The sequence below is a fragment of the Delphinus delphis genome, chromosome 15, assembly GCF_949987515.2.
Source record: "Delphinus delphis chromosome 15, mDelDel1.2, whole genome shotgun sequence".
Lineage (NCBI taxonomy): Eukaryota > Metazoa > Chordata > Mammalia > Artiodactyla > Delphinidae > Delphinus > Delphinus delphis.
In genome coordinates, this window is record NC_082697.1 from 57,797,062 (window position 1) to 57,812,937 (window position 15,876).

The window sequence follows — 15,876 nt, forward strand, 5'->3', positions numbered from 1 at the left end:
AGAGATTTACATGCATGGATATAGAATGATGTCCAAAATACATTAAATGAGATATTTGAAGATCTAGCTGCATAGCAGTATGTGTAGTAGGATGTTAGAAAGGACAAGGACAAGTATGGCTAGCAGGATTTATTTTTTATCAGTTTCAGGGAAAAGAAAGGAGGCAAAGCCAGTGTAGGAATTGATCCCCCACTTTGCAGATGGAGTTGTTATTTCCCAGGAGGCAAAACCAACTTTCTAACCCCCCTTGCTGAGCCTGAGGTTGAGCTGTGTGGGGAAGAGTGGATTCTTAGCTACGGGGCACTTTCCAGGGGGCAATGAAGTTGGTTTCACCCAAAATGGGCTTTCCTGAACATACCACTTCTGAAATTCCCCAAGCCCTCCTCACTGATTACGGGGGGCCAGGAGAGGTATGTGGGCAAAACACCATATGCTTGCATCTGCTAAGAACAAGTGGAGTAAATCCTACGGGCAGGCTTCCCATCACCTGTGGCAGCTATGGTTACATCCAAAACTCCAACCAAACCACCTCTAGAAGAAATTGGCTTGGCACCGCCCTTCCCAGGGCTTAGCTATGCCAGGACCATATTAGAAACCCAATCTTCTAGTGCCTTTGTTCACGTCTTCATTCATTTATTCACTCATTAAGTTTTTATCAAAGGCTTTATCTATGGCAGACCTTATGATGGACCCTGGAAATAGAAAGATGGATGAGAACCATTCTCTGCCTTTAAGGAGCACACAGTCCAATGGGAGAAGGTAGGCAGTTAAGTAAATAATTATAATTTCATGAGAGGAGTTAGTGAAAACCCAAGTATTTAGTGAAAATCCCTACTCCCCACCTGGATGCCTAGAAAAACAAAAGCAATCATCACAAGAAAATTTTAATGATGTGTCTGGTCCTTTATAAGTTTAATTTATAAGTTTAGTTCTCATGAGTTTAGTCTCCATATTTCCTTAGGCTCCTATTGGCTGTGAACTGTTTTTATATTTGTAACTTTTTATTGAGAAATAATTATAGACTCATAAGCTGTTGCAAAAATAGTATCAAGCAGTGTGGTGTGTCCCTCACCCAGCTTCCCCCAATGGCAACATCTCACATAACTACAGTGCATTGGCAGACCCAGGAAACTGACATTGGCCCAATAAAATTAACCAGACTACAGACCTGTCGAACACTCCCTATTGCATGCAGCATCTGGCTCTGTCCATCACCCTCTTTCTTGGGTGTTGGTCAGTTTGTCTGAATGTTTGCCACCATTTGCAAAATAAAATTGCCATTCTTGCAAAGTTACAGAATTTCCTGAAGTTGATGTAAGTGATATTGGAGAACCATTCAAACACACCCAAAGATATTGACAAATGAGCATCCGGCCTATGTGATTCTTAGACCAAGACACAACCAAAGAAGAGGAAAATGAGGAGAAGAAGACAGGACAGGTGCTTAAAAAAGAACAATTTCATTATGAAAAGACTAAGAAATGCCTTCTGGGAAACTGATAGCATCTTATAATATTTTTACAAGCACAACTCTCTGTATGATCGTGGTGTGAAACTTGTAGAAAAGGATGTCATATCATAGCTTTCAAACAAATTTTTGTCAGGAAGTTATGTCAAAGAGAAAAAGAAATATCGGCCCTGGCTTCATCATCTGTTTAGTCTAAGAATTAGTACAGAATTGCAATTGTAATTTTGTTAGCTAAAGATAGGATAATGCCTGTAAATTTTAGTTTCATTTAGTTTCACTTTTAAAGGTAGAGTCTCAATCAAATCCTTTTTTTCCTCTTGACATTTACTATGACATTTTAGTTCTATTCTAACTGGATTTGCTTTTACTTTACTTTTTTTGGTACAAATGATCCTCAAAGATCAAGAATTTCCTGACAAGGTATTAAAGGGCAAAAGACACAATGACTAATTCTTCCTGGAGGGGGTCAGGAGAGTCTTGCCCTAAGTAACATTTGGGCTGGGTATTGAAGAATGTGTAGGAGTTCACCAAGTGAAGAAGAGGAGAAAATGTATACAGTAAGAGAATGGTGTGAGTTGAAGTCACAGGAGGATGGAAGAGCATGGCTTCCCTTCAGATACTGTGAGTGGGTCACGATGTAGCTGCAGTAGACTGGGATGGGGTAAGGGCTGTTTTTTGTAGTAGGAGGTGAAGGCACAGAGGCTGTGCACATGAGACCTCATTGAAGTGCTGATGCTTTATCCCAAGGCAGTGGGGATAAAGGGTTTTGAGCAGAGGGTGTTGAGCTGAGGCAGGACATGATCATTGTTGCAGTTTAGAAAGATTCCCGTAGCTGCTGCGGCTGTGAATTAGAGGAGGTGAGGGTGAAGGTAGGAAAACAAATTTTTTTTTTTTTTTTTTGGCCGTGCCGCAGGGCTTGTGGGATCTTAGTTCCCCCGACCAGGGATTGAACCTGGTCCTCAGCAGTGAAAGCAAGGAGTCCTAACCACTGGACCAGGAAAACACATTTAGAGAGTGGTGGCTAAGATATAGGCTCTAGATTAGACCACTGTGTGGAGTCAGGCTCCACCACTGACTAGCCCTGGGACACTCCCTTAGCCTTCACAAGCCTCAGCTTCTTCATCTGCATAATGGGAATAGTAACAGTATACCCGTCATAGGATCTTCAGGAAGATTAACTGTCAGATATTCTGCTATTAGATAAGGACCACATTGGAGGCTAGATGAGACATGATGGGGAAGGTTATATTAAGGATTATAATTTAGGCTTGGTAGAGATGAAGGTGGATTAGAAACTCCGGATATGCATTGGCCATATAATCAAATGACCCAGGAACAAATTGCAGGTAGGGGAAGGATGTGGTTCAGGCGGAAGACGGACTTCAGGTCTTTGACCTGGCTGCCCGGGTAGAGGGAACGTCATTCACTGATTCAGGAAACAAAGAAAGAGGAGCAGGTTTTGAGTTCAGAGTCAGTAGTTTTGGCTTTGAGCATGCGTAGAAAGATGAGATGACCTATCATAGCTAGGAAATTTTATCTTTGTGTCAGGAATGTTTTTATTTAAGGCAAGTTTGTCATAAATAGTTCCATAAAGAACTAGAGGAACCATGGTAGCTATCTCAACCACTAGAAATTACACCAAACTTTTATAGTCCGAAGAAAAACATAGTTTGTTCAAGAAGGGAGAGGACTAAACAAAATTCTAGGAAATTTCCATACCCTGAAGTCATTTATATTAGAAGTAATAGAGAGACTCCTAATTCTAGCTCTATGGAGGATTAGAACCCTAATACTCCACCCACTGAAACAACTAAAATGCTGCATAAAATACTTGAATGCATCTTTTAAACACTTTCCTGACCTAGCACAAAGGTAGGGAATCCACGGAGTCCCCAAAGACATAAAGTCAGGGATACTGGGTGGTGAGCGTCCATCAAAGCCAGTTTTTTCCTGAGGGTTTCTTTCAAACTCTGGATAATTTGAGCTTCACCTTTAAAGGATGCAGTAGGTATAAGGGCAGAACACAGTCTAGGGAACCCCCAACTGAGAATTTAACAGTAGATCCCGTAATAGAGCAGAACCGCAGAGGATTACACCCTCTCTGGAAGGATGTGTGAGAAACATCCCCGCCAGACAGAAGAGATAGCTACAAAACTTGTCTGTCTCAATCATGAGGGTGAGTGTAGGAGAAAAAAAATTTCACCTGAGAATCTGTCATCACAAGGGGGTCTTCACTCAGGCTTGTGACCTGAATTCATGCTACGTAAGTAGCAAATAAAAAATTTTTTTAAAAAAACCCTCAAGCAAATAATGTAATTTAAAGATGTCACAAGTTGAAAGTAGGGTCCCCAGGGGTTAGCAGAAGGGAAGATGACTACTCACTAATGGAACTTAACTTTACAACAGAACTCATACAACACCTACAATAAATTTCTAAAGAAACAAATAGCCCACAGGTAAAAAAATCCCACGCAGAGGAAAGGAAGTACAGCACCATGAGTAGAAATGTAAATGGATCAAACTCTCTAGTCAAAAGACAATGATTTTTAGAATGGATATATTATGCATAAGAGGTATATTTAAAGTTTAAGAGCTCTAGAGAGATTAAAAGTCAAATGAGGAATTCCCTGGCGGTCCAGTGGTTAGAACTCTGCACTTACACTGCCATGGCCCGGGTCCAATCCCTGGTTGGGGAACTAAGATCCCAAAAGCCATGCAGCGTGGCCAAATAAATAAATAAATAAGATAAAAAGTCAAATGATATGGGGAAAAGATATGCCAGATAAATATAATTAAAATAAAGTCAGTGTCACTATATTAGTATAAGACAAATAGACTTTAAGGTAAAAGCATTATCAGAGAACAAGAGAGTCATCGTATAATGATAACAAGTTCAATTCAACAAGAAGATGTAACACTTCTAGTTCTGCTCTCAAGTTTTTCCCTTCTCAAAGGAGAGGCTTATCTTACTTGGTTTCAACAGCTGTTCAGATATTCAAGATATTTCAGATTTAGCTTTAACCGATAAGACTAATTTCCATGAGAAAAGGAATTTTTGTCTTTTTCATTCACTGCTATATTCCCAATGCCTAGTAAACATAGTACCACACTTGGGTTAGGCACTCAGTAAATGAAATAATTTGTTGGATACCTACTATGTGTCAGGACATGTATACATGTTTTCTGATAACTTAAATAAAGAATTATGTCCTCAAGGGCTTCCCTGGTGGCGCAGTGGTTGAGAGTCCGCCTGCCGTTGCAGGGGACGCGGGTTCGTGCCCCGGTCCGGGAAGATCCCACATGTCGTGGAGCGGCTGGGCCCGTGAGCCATTGGCCGCTGAGCCTGCGCGTCCGGAGCCTGTGCTCTGCACCAGGAGAGGCCACAGCAGTGAGAGGCCCGCGTACCACAAAAAATATATATAAATAAATAAAAAGAAAAAGAATTATGTCCTCAAAACCTCCCTGGACGGCTGGGATAATTAACACCATTTCAAAGATGAGGAAATGAAGGCAGTAAGGCACAGAGGAGTAAAAGGGCATGTTCAAACTTGTATCTGGTAGAATAGGGATGCCAATCCACCTATACTAACAACAAAACCAGCCATTCCCTCACACTCCCTGGCTTCCTTTCAGTTAGCATGGGCCAGATGTACATCAGTGCAGTTTTATGACACTGCAGTAGATTTATATTAATTTTTTACTTGTTACAGGAAACGGTTACGTTAGTACACACTCATTCCACAGGCTAAAGGGTATGAGTGTCTAAAGTCATATCTTAAAGAAGGAAAACAATTCCCTCTGCTATGATGGTACAAACTTCTACCTTTGTGCCATTTGAGGTCCTCCAGGAAGCAGACACCAAGACAGAGTTGGAATTCAAGAGACTGTTAGGGGATAATGCCTCCAAAAGATAAAGGGGAGAGAGAACAGGACTAGGTGAGCAGATCCGACATGTTTGAAAAGAAAGGAGGATTATGTAGAAAGAGCTTCGGATGTGGTGCAGCTCTGAGAAGCCTCAGACAGGTCAACAGGGAGCCTGGGTACTTAGGATGCCCATAGAAGAGCCCCACACTGCCCAGAAATGGCCTTGTATCACTGCCATGCTCAGTCATTGGCCAGAGACTGCCTGGGAAGCAGCTAGCATGAACCTACAAGCAGAGGCAGAGTCCCGCGGCACCCAGGGCTGGAAGCTGTCAGCTGACTGCACGGTCTGTGGCAGGTTCTCTCTTGAGGAGAGTCAAGTGGCACATCTCCAGGGCTGCCAAAACCTCGATAGTTTACGAAGGACTCACATCACCTCAGCTCCATGACTAAGGCAGTGGTTAAGTTTGTGATCCTGTAGGCTTTGACAGTAGACACCCTCTGATTAAATCCCGGCGGTTATGACTATATGACCTTGAGCAAGACACAATGTCTCTGAGTCTCAGGTCCCTGTGGTACCCAAATTCCTTTCATAAGTGTAGAGAACTTATAGAAAACAGTTTGATCTTCTCTGCATCCCTAGAACTGACCCACTGAGAGAAAGAGATAGCATTTCCACATTGGGTCAAATTCCATGTTAACAAATTGTCCCAATACCCCCTTGTTAAGAATATCAAGAGGAATCACATGGGCCTGCTTTTGAATCTTCTTCAAGTTTCCTCGTACAATGGTGATAATAAGAAAACTCACCTTATAGGCTGGTGTAGAAATTTCTGAATTGAAGAAGATGATGTATGGTGCCAGAGGTGGTAATAATGTTGTGGTGGGAACAGTGCTTATGATGATGGAGGTTTGGAGCTGGTGAAGGTGATGGTGATCATGAACGATGGAGGTGAAAAGTGGTGAAAGTGGTGGTAGGGATGGTGGAAACGATAAAGGTGGTGGGAAGAAGATGATGGAGGTGATGGTGATCATGGAAGTAATGGCAGGGATGATGGAGGTGGTGGAGAGGGAAATGATGGTGGCGGTAATGGAAGTGGAGAGGCAGATGGTACTGGTGATGATGGGGAAGGCGATGGTGGTGGTGGAAATGATGGAGGTGGCAGAGGGGGAGATGATGGTGGTGATGGAGGGGGAGATGATGGAGGTGGTGTTGAAAATGATAGATGTAGTAGAAGTGGTGGAGATGATAGAAATGATAGAGGTGGTATCAATGGTAGTGGTGATGATAGAGGTGGTAGAGATGGTGGTGCTTGTGATAATGGAAGTAGTGGTGGGAACGATGGAGGTAGGAGATGAAGGGAGATAAAGGTAGTGATGCTGGAGAAGGAAATGGTGGTGGTGATTACTGGCAGTGGTGGAGGGGGAGATGGTGAAGCTGACTCCAGCACCCCACTGGGCCCAGGTCTCCTGACTCCAACTCTGGCCCCCATGAGCCTAGGCAGGTCATGACATCATCCTGTAAACTACATGTCAGTCCCCACCCACTCTCCCCACTATGACTGCAGTCACAAGCCAGGAGAAAACTCAAGAAGCAAAAGCAACCGTCCACACCCCTGAGCGGTGGTTAAGGTGACTCAGGCTGCAACGTAGCGGCTCATTGCCCTGGTCTGTGGGCAGACAAAGGGCAGCCACAGGGCCCAGTCCTGCCATGCTTACAGGACCTGTGGATGCAGGAAGCTGCTCTCCTGGCCCCTCAGGAGGAAGTAGCCAGGATCTCTCTTCCTTTTGCAAGCCCACAGCCGGGGTTCCTCCTCAGGTTCCTGCTAGGTTCTGCGACTTCACGTCTCTGAGCCTCATCTGTGAAATGAGATGATTATGCACACCTTGCGGTGCCTTTGGTGATGATGAGACCATATACAGAAAGTGTCCAGCTCCCCACTACTTTCACTCAAGATATGGTATCTGAATATTTTAATACATCATCATTATCATCATCTATCTCCAAGTCAGAGGAACAGGAAATAGTAAGAAGGCAATGGTCTCTCACTCAGCAGGTAGGTGACCTCAAGGACTCCCTGAGCCCTGAGCCTAGGGCCTGAGCATCTTGCATGTGACCCAGCTGCACTGCCTCCTCTCTGCAGACCCTAGAGCACCCTCTCTTTCACCACTTCTAGTCTCAGACCACAAGTTTCTCATCCCCAAGTCCAGACCACAGGTCTCGATTTATGACAAAACCATGAAAACGTTCACTAAATCAGTTTCCCAAGTGTGGCTCCTGTACCACCCTGCTGGTAACCAGATAACAGGAGAGGAGGGGTTCGCCTACAGGCTTTAAATGACAGTGCATCCCATGGCAAGAGAGTTACCTTTCAATTCTTCGTCATCATCGCCATCATCATTATACTGGTCACACCACATGATGTGGCTGTTTTGTAGATTAAAACAGACAGATATCAGCAATGTCATATGCCTCAGCCTCATCGGATATTTTAGACACACAAGGAGTTATAACAAATAAGAATAGGAATAGGTATGTAATCGCAATTCTGCTAATGAAATAAAACATTAAAGTTTTATCTAAGTCCCCTTGAATCTCTCCGCGATGCTGTTCCCCTTCCTCCCTCTCACGGCCACGCCTCTTCACTCTAGAAATAACCAGTCTCCTGAACTGACAGTTGATCATTTTCATGCACATCCCCCCCTTGTATGTATCGCATGCCTAGACAGTATTTTGCAGACTGCAATTGGTTTTATGCTTGTTATGTCGTTGAGCTTGGCATGTTAACGTATGCAGCCCTGGTTCATGTATTTTAGCTACTGTGTGAGATTCCATTGTAGCAATATATATTTTTTGAATTTTATTTATTTATTTTTTTATGCAGCAGGTTCTTGTTATCTATTTTATACATATTAGTGTATATGTAGCAATATATTGCAATATATAAACAATATATAAACAATATATGGTAAACAATATATTGCATATTGTTTACACAGTCTTCTTTGGAAACATATTTAGGTTGTTTCTAGGTTCTTAGGGTGATTTTTTATGGGTCAATGAAATGACTACCTTCTTTCATTGGTTTTCATTTATACACGTTAAGTTTCAACTTTTAATAATAAAATCCAATAGCTTTGATTCTAGAATCATAAAACCTTGCTTCACGTATCATTTTCATGTCTTCAAAGTCTTCAGCCACACAAAACATCATAAGGACTCATTGACTCTATGCTCGGTTACATCACACAGGACAGACCTGATCAAGTCACAAACACTCAAGGATGAAATTACACATATGCACGGTGTATTTGTCGCTGTTCATAAATTTTATAATGCCTTTCTCTCTGAGATAGACATTCTTAAGCCTTAGACACAATATATAGAAATTTGCCATTAGCATAAAAAGCATCCAACTTTGTAACAATAATCATATAATCTTAAAAAACCTAGAATACAACCAGAATTGGGAATGGAACTCAGACTCTCCAACCTCTTGCTATACTCCAAACAGCAGCCTTCCACGAGGCAAGTTTAATGTGGTCATTTTACCACTGTGGGATGGTCAAACAGAAACCATTTAAAGACATTATCCTTCAATACACATAAAGATGAACAGCACTTTTCTTTAAAATTATCAGTTTTTCATGAAAGTACAGTCAGATAGCCTTCTTGACACAATCGTCACACATGTGAAGATTCTGGAAGGAATTACAGGTAGGCAATCATAATGACCAATGCCACAAAAGAGATAGAGATTATACTATCAGCTGAGCTCCTGAGAAGCTTCTGGAATGCCTATATCAGAATTCAGAGCCCTTGGTAACCTGTTTTAAGGTTCTCTTCTTAGAAACATAACACCCTCATGGATTTAGCAGCTTTTGGATTCACCTTTGTGTGTAACACCATACTATCATGAAACAGAAGGATATGAAATTGTAAAGATGCAACCATTAACCCTTTAAAACTTGCACTATATCTCAAAGTAATTGATTTGACTGACTCCATTTTTAACAGCCATTAAATTCCTTCACTCTGATTGGGTCCATTATGTGCAATTCATTAAATCCGCATGTGTCCCAGAATGCTTATAAAAGACATTCATCTCTATTCTATGTTGATTGTTATTTCTTATTTTTTGCCATCACAAATAATGCCGCTTGGTGTGTCCTGCACATGTGTAAGAATTTTCCTGGGTTATATGGTGAGGAGTGGAAATACTGGGTATGTACTTCTCCCATTTCAATAGGTATTGCCAAAGGGTTACCCTAGATGATCACACTATTCTAAGTGCTCTCCAGCCGAGTAGGAGAGTGCTTGTTTTTCTACATCCTCAGTGGTAGCTTTTAAAATTTTTACTAGTTTTCTGATGCAGACAGCTTCAGCTAGGTGCTGGTCTACCTTTATCCCCTGCGTAACATTTGCTAACCACCCTTTGTCGCAAAGAGACATTGGACCTCAGGATCAGAAACTTCAACAAGCAGCAGAATATAAACATCATTTTACTTTCCATCCATTTACCACTATTCTTGGGCAAGTGATAAGACTTTCCAACTGTGATAGGAATATGAAATTTCCTTTTATGATATATGAAAGAAATAATCCAGATTAAAGTAAAGTATCAGGTAAATAATAGCACACATTGCATGTGATTATAAGAAAAAAGTCTTACAGGGAGATTTGAATGACTGTAGACAGAGGAAATGCTGCGCTCATGACTCATCACAAGGGAAGACTGTGGAGCTCTGGGACCAGTGGGTTCTGCAGCAAGGTAACACCTCCCTATAAACAGCAGCATTTCAGAACTGAAAGAAATTCTAGGGATCATGTAATCTGACCTACTCTTTCACATGTGATGAAATAGTGGGCCAGAGAGAGGAAAGGTATTGCTTGTGGTGGCACAGTGAGTCAGTGACCAAGTAGAAGCTGACATTCAGATTTTCCTGACTAAGCATGTGACCTGGTAGTGGACTGGATTGATAGGAAAGAGGAAGGTAGCCTTGGAAACGGCTAGGAAAAGCTACCCTAGTCCCTGGTTCCGTGCACCCAGTGTTTGCTGTTTCATTATCCATCATCTCCACCTTGGATGCTTGGGGATGGATTCTCATGCTCTGGTTCTCATCCCCCCTTGGGATGTTTGATGGAGACTTATGGCCCTGTTCTTATCCCCACGTTGGATGCTGGGGGATGGATTCTCAGGCCTGGTCCTCTCTCTCAAGTGCCTCAGAGGTGAGGTACTTTAGAACACAGTTTCCTTATTCCTCTCAGCAACTGACCCACCTGCCATCTTCTCCACAACCATGGCTGAAGATGCCATCTATTCCTTCTGTTAAAATTCTCTTTTGGCCCCCTTCTTTCCTAACTAATGAGTTTTAAGCTCTCAAATCTCCTCTTTTTCTCTCAGGGATAATTGATGGGCATTACCACCTTGTCCAAGAAACTGTGTGGTCTTCCAACTGCTGGGGAAAGAAATCTCAGAAAGAAAGGGGAAGTGGGGGTAAAAGTTTCCCCTTACTCTCTAGCTGCAGTAAAGCACACACTTTTCTGCATCACAAAGTTAGTTCTGATGAAATTGAGAACATTTGCACAGGTATCTACCTCATTCTTTTGTCATGGGGGAAGACCTGTGTGAAGATGTAAAACTTTGTTTTGTGATTGTAAAACTATTCTTAAAAGTATTATTTGCAGGCTTCCCTGGTGGCGCAGTGGTTGAGAATCTGCCTGCTAATGCAGGGGACATGGGTTCGCGCCCTGGTCTGGGAAGATCCCACGTGCCGCGGAGCAACTAGGCCCGTGAGCCACAACTACTGGGCCTGCGCGTCTGGAGCCTGTGCTCCGCAACAAGAGAGGCCACGACAGTGAGAGGCCCACGCACCGCGATGAAGAGTGGCCCCCGCTTGCCACTCTAGAGAAAGCCCTTGCACAGAAACGAAGACTCAACACAGCCAAAAATTTAAAAAAATAAATAAATTAAATGAAGGCGCCACATTAAAAAAAAAAAAGTATTATTTGCATAAAGAAGTACAAGATACCCAGCCTGCAAAATTAGTAATTTGCCCTGTGAATTATAACTTTAATGCCTAAAATGTGTGCAATTTTGATTATCTTAATTGATAATTTGTTGCCAGGAGGATAATATTTACATCTACATCTCTGTTTGCTTTAAAAGTATAAGTACTTTATTAGGTGAGAAAAGCTTTAGAATTTCTACTTCTCTGCCTTCTGCCTTTATACATAAAATTTATAATGTCATGATCTTGTTGGACTGCTTATTCAAGCCAAGAGTTGAATCCATCTCATTTAAAATTCTGTATTAATTTCAAATTGCTGCTTAGCTATACCTTTTTGCATGATGTTTTAGTGGTTGTCCAAGGGCTTTTAATATACATCGTCCATTCTCTCAACCTACATAGAGGTAATATTGTACCACTTCATATATAGAAACCTTGCTACCATATGGGTCCAATAACCACCCTGTATGCTATACCACCCTTTATGGTATAGACTTCATACGTATCATATCTACATATATTTAAAATCACAAGATAGTACCATACTTTTTGCTTTAAGCAGTTATGTTTTTAAATAAATGAAGAGGAAAAGAAGCAATCTTTTATACTTACCCAGAGATTACTATTCCTGATGCTCCTCAGTCCGTCCTGTAGAGCTGAGTTTCTAACTGATATCATTTTTCTTCCACCTAAAGAACTTATTTTAGCATTTCTTATAATGCAGGTCTGTTGCAACACATTCTTTTAGTCTTTTAAATCTGAAAATATCTATTTTTCCTGCATTCTGGAGGGATATTTTCACTGTATTTAGAAATCTGGGTTGACATTTTTTTTTTCTTCTCAGTTTTTCCAAGATACTGTTCCACTGTCTTCTGGCCTCCATGATTTGTAATGAGAAGTCGGTGATTATTCACGCGCCCCACTGAATGTAATGTGTTCTTTTGATCTGGCTGCTTTCATGAGTTTCTCCTTATCTATGGTTTTCAGCAGTTTGATTATGATGTGCCTAGGTGTGGATTCCCTTGTATTTGTCCTGCTGAGTTTCATGGTTTTCATGCTGTTTTCTTTTCACCAAATTTGAGAAGTTTATTTCTTCAAATCTTTTTTCTACCCCATTCTCTCTCTTCTCCTTCTGTGACTCTAAATATGTATAAGTTGGACCTTTTGACATTGTCCCACATATCCTTGAAGCTCATTTTCTTTCAATCTTTTTCTCTCTGTTCTTCAGATCGGGTGATTTCTATTGCTGCATCTTAAAGTTTCTTTTGTCATCCCCATTTTACTATTAATCCCACTCAATTACTTTTAAATTTTCATATATTGTAATTTTCACTTTTATAATTTCCATTTGGTAATTTTTAGTATTTTCTGTTTTTCTGCTGAAAGTTCCTATCTTTTTATTTTCATGAGCATATTTTCCTTGACATCCTTTATGTCTTTTTCATTCATGGTTAGAGTCACTGCTTTAAAACAAATCCTTGCCTGCTAATTTCAACATCTGGGTCATCTTGGGGTCAATTTCCATTGATTGTTCTTTTCTCTTGAGAGTGGGTCCCTATTTCCTATCTCTTTATAGTCAGGTAATTTTGGATGTGCACTGCCCATCATGAATGATATATTGTAAACACTCTGGATTATGTTATAATCTGAACAGGGTTAATTTTGTTGCTGTTGTTGTTTTGGCAGGCTCATATCTTGGCTGGAATCAAGTGCATAGTCTCCTACCCCACCCCACCCCCATAGTAGGTTGCAACTCAAATCTCAGCCCAGCTCCTTCAGCCTTAGTTGAGTTGTTTGGAGTCTGCCCATGAATGCATGAATGAGCAAGAATATGAATGAGCCATGAATTCAAGGTTCAGAGGTGAGCCAGATACTTGGGCAGTTTATACACAGAATTTGGAGCAACTTCTGTCTTTCTCCTTCCTGGAATTTCTACTCTCACTTTCCAGCTACGATTGTTATCCCAAATTCTGTTCTCTAGTTATTCAGGGCAGTAAAACTTTTCATTTTTTACAGAATTTTAGTTGCCCTGCACGGCACTAATTGAGACCTCTTTGAGCTAAGCTAATGAGCTGGGAATTCATCAGTGATATTCTTGTCTTCCACATGTGGACTCCCTTCCAGGGTCTGCCTGCTCTAGTCACTCCCCAGGGCCCTCAGGTAGTCATTTTTTATAACCTCCCCCCTGCCCCACCAGAGTTTATAGTTGTCATTTATGGTAGAGTTAGTCAGATAGGAGCTCTCACCCATACTGGAAGTGGAAATCCCTATTTGTCTCATTGAAATGAACAATGCAAATGGTCCCATCTGAGAGATGGTAAAGCTGAGGGCAGGAGAGGAAACCAGGTCACAGTGTGTTTCTGGAAGAGCAATCAACTATGATTTTAAAGAAAAGGTGGGGGTTGGTGTCTTTCAGGGTAGAATCCTACAACAGACTGGCTCCTATGCAAAGCCTCTGTTTTGTGTGTTAGTAAATTGGGGATAATATTAGTATAGAGTCAATGTTCATGAAGTGCTTACTACGGCCAGTACTAAGCCCTTTAAAGGCATTATCTCTTTTAATCCTCAAGACAACTTGATGAGATTGAATTACATTTTTTTTTTTTTTTTTTTTTTTTTTTTTTGCCTCTCACTGTTGTGGCCTCTCCCATTGTGGAGCACAGGCTCCGGAAGCGCAGGCTCAGCGGCCATGGCTCACGGGACCAGCCGCTCCGCAGCACGTGGGATCGTCCCGGACCTGGGCACGAACCCGTGTCCCCTGCATCGGCAGACAGACTCTCAGCCACTGCGCCACCAGGGAAGCCCGAATTACTTTTATCGGGAGATTTTTCAGAGGAAGAGTCTGAGGTTTAGTGAGGTTGAGCCCAAGGTGACACAGCTGTTTGCATGATTAATCAATAATAATAATAGCTCATATTTATTGAACTCAGGTGTATTGAGCTATTATCAAGTTGTAGATAATGTGCTAGGTACTCTACATGCATTATCTTATTTAATCCTCCCTACAACTCTAAGAGGTAAGTACTATTATTATCACTACATCTTTTCAGATGGAGAAATGGGGACAAGAAGAGGCTAAGTAACGTGTCCAATATCAAGTAATCTGGGATTTGAACACAGGCAGATTGGCTCCAAGCCCAACTGCTTAACCTCTACGCCCCAATGCCTTCTTGTTATGATACAACATCTAAAAAGGCTTATCACCTCATAGGTCCTCAAAGAGGCAAGCCCCCTTCCTCTTAGTATAATAAACACTGGATTGGATCTAAAGGAGTCCACAAAGCTGTGAGCTTCTCTGGTACATGCGCATGAGTGGTACCAGCGAATATCTATGGGGTCTAAATCAGCCCCAGAACCCACTTCCACTAATTCATCAGGCAACCCCAGCCTAACGTGCAAATGAGGAAATCCTCCTAAGCAGGAATAAACTGCAATAAACTGCAGAGGTTCCCTCATCCTGTTTCTCACTTCAAGTTTTGGATGCTGCAAGCCGGGTGAGCAGAGGTCCCAGGCGCTGTTCCGGGCAGCCCTGCATCCGAGAGCTACCATGAATCACTTCCAGACCATCCTGAGTCAGGTCCGGATGCTGCTCTCCAGCCATCGGCCGAGCCAAGTGCAGGCGCTTCTGGACAACCTGCTGGCAGAGGATCTTCTCTCCAGGGAGTACCACTACGCCCTGCTCCATGAGCCTGATGGTGAGGCTCTGGCCAGGAAGATCTCCTTGACCCTGATGGAGAAAGGAGACCCAGACTTGGCCCCCTTGGGGTGGATCTGGAGTGGGCTGCAGGCCCCGGCAGCCGAGAGGGACTCCGGCTACAAGGACCCTGGGGGTAAGTACCATCCCCTTTTCTCATGGAGCAACGCCTGGCTGTAGGCAGCTCAGGGATTTTCCCTCTTCTCTCTGAAAAGGAAGTCAATGTGATCATCCAGGTCCCAAGTTAGAAAGGCAGACTTGGACAGGAATCAAGGTCCCTGGTTGAGCTGGCAGGAGCAGTAAGTGCTTGGAGAGCTCAGGCTGTGATGCTGAGGGCACTGGAGAAACAGTGTGCTCCCCACTCTACTTAAAAGTAAACTGTCCACGCGGCCAAATGCCCACTTGGGTCACTCTCTGAGCCGCCTTGATACCTTAGGCATGATGCAAGGCACCGGTGAGGGGCACAGATGGACAAATCACCTATTGCCTGCAAGTGGGGAAGACAGGTGCAGGCACAATCAGTGTGTGGAAAAATAGGTTGCCACGGAGAGGAAGGGCCGAAGAGCCGGGGAGCAGAGATTGCCATGTGTGTGTGCGCGTATGTGTGCATGCGTGCAAGAGTGCATGTGTGTGCAGGCGCACGTATGTGTGGGCATACGGTTGCATGTGTATGTACTTGTTTGTGCATGTGTGTGTATGTGTGCACATGTGTGTGTGTGCGTCTGGGTCATGGAGAGAGACAGAAACTGAAAGACAGACAGGGAGAGAGAGAAAGGGAGGGAGAGACAGGAGAGAAAGAGACAGAAATGGAGATGGAGAGAAGGAAGGAAGAAGGGAGGGA